This window comes from Molossus molossus, unplaced genomic scaffold (genome assembly GCF_014108415.1).
Source record: "Molossus molossus isolate mMolMol1 unplaced genomic scaffold, mMolMol1.p scaffold_m16_p_15, whole genome shotgun sequence".
In the NCBI taxonomy this organism is placed as follows: Eukaryota; Metazoa; Chordata; class Mammalia; order Chiroptera; family Molossidae; genus Molossus; species Molossus molossus.
Window position 1 is genome coordinate 24,750,060 of NW_023425350.1, and position 5,824 is coordinate 24,755,883.

Sequence of the window (5,824 nt, forward strand, 5' to 3'; positions counted from 1 at the left end):
GGTTAACTGGGATCCGAAAACATTACATGGAAATTTCCAGAAATAAACAATTCATAAGTTTTAAAGTGTATCTCGTTCTTCGTAGCATTAAGAAATCTCACACCGTCTCCCTGCATCCCAGAACTGAAGTCATTCCTTTGTCCAGTGTCGCCACACTGTATGAGCTACCGGTGTCTCAGTCACGCAGTAGCCAGCTTGGTTATCAGATCGACTGTGGAGTATCGCAGTGCTAACTTGTGTTCAAATACCCTTATTTTACTGAATAGAGGCCCCAAGAGCAAAGGTAGTGACGCTGGCAATTTGGATGTGCCCACGGCAAGCCGTAAAGTGCTTCCTTTAAGTGAAAGGTGAAAGTTCTCACTAAGGAAAGAAAAGTATCATATGCTGAGGTTGCTAAGATCTACAATAAGAACAAATCTTCTATCTGTGAAATTGTGAAAAACCAAAAGGAAATTCTTGTTATTTGGCAGAGAGAGCGAGAGAGAGAGAGAGAGAGAGAGAGAGAGAGAGGGCATATTCGCATAACTTTTATTACAGTATATTGTTATAATTGTTCTATTTTATTATTAGTTGTTAACCTCTTACGGTGCATAATTTATAAATTAATCTTCACCATAAGTATGTATGCATTCAAAAAAGCAGTATATATAGGTTTGGTACTATTCAAGGTTTCAGGCATCTACCGGGGGTCTTGAAACATAACCCCCACCAATAAGGGGGGAATACTGTATTACCTGAGCCAGGTCTCTGACACCAAATGAAATTCAAACCAATTATAACTTGCTCATTGGCACTGATGACTTAAAAGAGAATCATCTTCTATCATAGACTATGAATTGAGTTCCTTCCTTGATGCTTTTAATCAAGGTAAGTACACACATTGTCAGAAAGTAAACCAAATAAGTTTTAGGAAATAAGAGTGTCCTCTGCCCTGGAGAAGGGGTGGTCAGAGTGCCGGGCAGAGAGAAAAACTGTGACCCTTCCTTTCCTGGCTGAGGGCAAGATGAGCTCAGCACCCTCTTCAGGACTTGCCTTTCTCCGCCTGCATTCCCAGTTTCCAGCCTTCCTAATTTGGAAGTCGCCACAGAGCAGATCCTGACAGCACGTGGGTATCTTGCTGCGAACTCCCTGAGAGGCAGTGGCCTCGTTACAGAACAGGCACCTCGGCTAACCCCTCCACATGCCTGACCCGGCTCCTGAGCTGAGTGAGGGATGAGGCTGTGGGTCCAGCCGGCCCATTCGCTTTAGCCGTGACATGCACACAAGCTTTACCTGGCGCGGACGGTCCTTCTTGTTCTGTCCTCTGCCCAGTCTGCCCACCTCCCCCACCCCCGCGATGCTTGCAGTCTCTCATCGGGGCAGCCCTGGAAGGCGTCTGCCCTGATACACACCCACTGCTTTGCTCACCGAAGCAGACAGGCGGCGGTTGTGCAAAGACAGAGAGAGTGAGCAGAGAGAGACAGGGGGAGGGGGAGGAGAGTGGAAGGGAAAACCTGTGTAGCTCATTACTTTGGAGCCCTTCCTGGGGTCTCTTGCAGTTGAGCACGGACAGGCGAGTGTTCACAGAGGGCTGGCAGGTGATGTCTCCAGCTCCAGCCTGGGGGTCTGACCTCAACAGTCATGAGTTTGCACTGGACACGGCAGGTGGACAGTGAAGTCGCTGCTCACAGACGTTGTTCAAGATTTTTTTTTGTATTTATTTATAAATATTGTTTTCTTCTTAAAGGACATTTTAAATGAGAATATAAATCACCCCTGGTACCCTGAACACGACTGAGTTGACGCTTGCCTAGTCCTTCGGTTTGGCTTTATTTTAAGTGTTTTATTTTGGGATTGGACTGAGGGCAGCAAATTCCTCTCCGAATCAACAGAGATTCTTGTGGCCAGAGTGTGCTTATGTACTGTGATCTTCTGCTTCTTCCAGCCTGGGAGCTCCTTGAGGGACATGGCTTTCACTTTGGTATCTCGGTGTTTAACCCAGTGCCTGATGATTAGTAGGTGCTCACTAAACATTTGTTAAACGAACAAACTACCCCAATACGAGGACCTTGCCAGAAGCATACATTTAAGTCAAGAGGAGGACAACTTATTATTATGTTAATCTTGAATAACTAAAAATTCTCATGAAAATAAAAAACAGGGCCAGCATGGAGCATCAGAATGTCACCCAGAGGCACGAAGGTCAAAGTTGGAAGGGAGCATGGCACACTGAGTCCTGTGGGAAGAAGACAGAAATGGGAGAATGAAGCGGGCCACCTGAACATTCACAAGCAGGACAGAGAGAGGAGAAATAACGGGCTGAGGCAGAGGTTGAGAACCTGCTCTGCGAACTGGCAGGGTCTGCCAGGGGTTTCTCAGAACGGGTGCCCAGCATCCACTGAGCGAGATAAGCGTGAGACTCACAGGAAATTCGCCAGGCAGAACAGTAACTGCCGCCATCGGTCTTAAGCTGCTTAATATTCTTAAAGTAGAAATCCTGCTTTTGAGGGTATCGTCCTAGTTACTAGTGGGGAAATGACTCTCTGGGTAAAAGTGGCAGTGCCCATGTACCATAGCACTGTTACTTACATGTGGCACAGAAGGAAGTCTTTCATCAGAAGCGACAGAATGTCTGTTCCTTTGCTCAGAGTGAACCAAACTATGGTTCTTTCTCATTATCACTTATACTGTCTATTTTCCAAAACAACCTCATTTTTATATACAAAGTATGGTCCATTTAATTCACACACTGAAATGCCTTGATTGAACCGCAAAGGAGAATGCTAGAAAGGACTCTGTTTACCACCAAATTATGCACAGAATAACCATTTCTTGTTTTCTTCATGTTTTTATTGAATTTTTTTTTTTTTTGAAAGAGAGAGAAACATTGATCAGCTGCCTCCTGCACGCCCCCTACTGGGAACCAAGCCTGCAACCTGGGCATGTGCCTGACTAGGAATTGAACCAGGACCTCTCAGTCCATGGGATGATGCTCAATCCACTGAGCCACACCAGCCAGGCCAGAATGACCATTTCTTTAGTGACAGGATGGCCTTCTTTTCTGGCAGACATGACCCTCCTCCGTAATGCAAGGACAATTTGGGTAGCACTGGAGTGATTCCTGGATAAGGCTTTGACCCATCACATGGCCCGAGTTCACCTGCAGGGCAGTGCAATCTGTCTTCTGGTTGGACAAGCTGAGTTAATGCTTACCTCCCAGTTCTGAGCTTTTCTAGTCATTCTTGAGCAAGACTGGAGTGGGGAGTTCTGGGATTCTGTAAGCCTTGGTTTAAAAATATCAATTACTTGTTATCATGATATAGACTTCCTTTAAAAGGTCAGGCTAGTCTGTCTGTGAAGACATATAGGGACAGAATCTCACATGATGGATAACATGGATGAGAGTTTTCAGGTTGTAAATGAGTTAGGTAATGACACCGGAGCAGTCATAAATATCTGTGAATAAGTCATAAAGTGACATTTTGGAAGTACTTCCAACAAATCAACCTCACTTGAATCTCATCCATCTCCCAGAACCCTCCGATCGAATCAGCCTAATCCTGTGGAATAACCCTTCCCAATTTCTTTCCTGTCCTTTGTTTTCTTGGTCCCTCTCCCCTGTTCTAGTTCAAGTCCTCATCACATCAAGCCCATTGCAACAGCCTCCTGATCGATCATCTGTGTCCAGTTTCACCCTGCCTTTGAGTGTTTCTCCGCACTGCCAACAGGCTCAGGGCTTGATTTTTCCTCACACACCACTTTCTACATGCCCTGCCTCTGCTCAGAAGTCTCTGACTCGTTCCCATTGCTGTGGGGGTCTGGCAGTTGATGTCCTTCAGGTCCAGACCACCTGTCCAACTGTCTCCCCTCACTGCTCAAAGCACCAGCCAGGTGGAGGTGCTCACCGTGTCTCCCCAGCAAATATGGGTCCCTGTTCATTGGTCCTCCGGCCATCTCCACCTGGCTCAGCTTCTGCTTCTTCGAATCAAACTTTCTATTCGGGCTCCACTCGCAAAAGTTCCCTCCAACCTCTCCAGCCCCTCTTGGTCAAATTGAGTTTATTTGCAATTTTATTCTAGATGATTATGTTCTTAGAGTATATATGCAGATTGTTTAGATTTGCATGTCAACCGCCACATCTCCTACTGAATAGTAACTGATCTGGCAGATACACCTACCTCTTGATTTATTCTATCTCCATTCCATAGACTTCCGTAGTCTCTGATCAAGTCATGTCACCGCTCAACAACTTTCAGCAACTCCCCAGTCCCCACCAAATCAATTTCCTTCACAACCTTCATATTCTGAGCTTCGCCAAGTCTCTTAATTTCTCTGAGCCTCGGTTTCTTAATCTGTCAAATGGGAATGGAAATATATTCCTTGCAGGATAGTTTTGAGGACCAAATGAAACAATCATGTAAAGTGTATACCATGGGGCCTGACACACAGTAGGGGTGCAACACAGTGGAGCTGATCTTATTTTTACTCCTCCTCCCTGAGTCAGTGTTGAAAATAATGATCATTAGTCCTCTCTGAACATCCCCCCAAGCCGTAGAGCAGGGCCCTGCGTGCAGCCAGTGCTCCGGAAATGTTTGCTGAATGGAAAGTAAACCAGTGTCGGCCAATTCACACCCACGTTGCTAATGCCCAGGATAGGGACTCCTATTAATTGGTCTTTGAAGGACCCCCACAGGGAGGTTGATATAGCTTACTCCAGAAGGAGGGAGGACACTGACAGTCTCTCTTGCTAAGGAGAGTAAATGTGTTAGAGGATCTTTAAAACATTTTCGGTAGCAACGCGTGGGTGTGGGCTTGGGCTGGGCAGCTCTCGCAGCTGGCTCTTGTCAAGCGTTAGTTGGCCGCCCTAAAAGCAGAGTTGGCTGCTTGGGAAGACCGCAGGATTCGCTGGGCCCCAGCTGCGGGGAGGGAGCCCATTCCTCTGATGTGCACAGTTGCCTCTGGGCCTGGAATCCATTCCTTGCTTGGTTGCCAAAGGACTATTTTAGATCCTGTAGAGTTGGCAGGAGTCCCTAGTACGCCCACGGCTTTGTGTATGAACTGCTCGTCACTTGCCTCTGTCTCTGGGCTTTTTCAAAGAAGACAGAAGAAATTCATGGCTGTCAATGACTGAGGCCCTCTTGCTATGGTTTTATTTATGCGTAATTTGACAGGTTGTCTTCTTACTGAGAAATGACAAGTTTCTTATCTTTGGAGGAAGGTTGTTTTCATTAGCCTGAGAAGTGGCACTATGCACTTTGCTGGAGCAGGGCAACATGTAATCAGTCTCAGCAAAAAGAGCAGCCAAAGAGGCCTGTGTCTATACAGAACCGCTTCATCTTTAATTTGGTCTGTTTCACCAGTAGGTCTTCATCCCAGCCTCGCCAGTTCCTCTGCCTGGTCTTCAGACTTTCAAAGGAAAGGCACAATTTGTTCTCTGAGGGCTGCCGTGTTTTAAAAACTATGCACACACATTGCCTCTCGGCCTTTTGGCTAAGATCAAGTGTAGTATCTGTTCTTATCAGTTTAAACACTATGCACATACTGAAGAACAGAAAAATGTGCATGCATGTACAATTACGTGAACTTAAATGCACACGTATATGAATGTATTTTTATACATCATAATAAAATAAAAGAATCTCCTATGATAAGAAATGTCTATTGACTACTCAAAAAAAATGATTCAAGTTGATCTGTCCTGCGTAGCACAGAGTGACTTATCAAATGTCAATGGTTAGGCTAACATTTACTTTAGTAGAGCGATAATGACAAGGGTTGAAAAGCCTACTGAACCCACCAGATTGTCCACACATCAGCTGGTTTTCATCCAAACCAGTTTATAATC

At 45.6% G+C, this 5,824-nt stretch overlaps 1 pseudogene; it reads left to right on the plus strand.

The window, feature by feature from the left end:
- The first annotated feature begins 5,449 nt into the window (after positions 1 to 5,449).
- Positions 5,450 to 5,567, plus strand: LOC118631323 (annotated as a pseudogene).
- Positions 5,568 to 5,824: the final 257 nt, after the last annotated feature.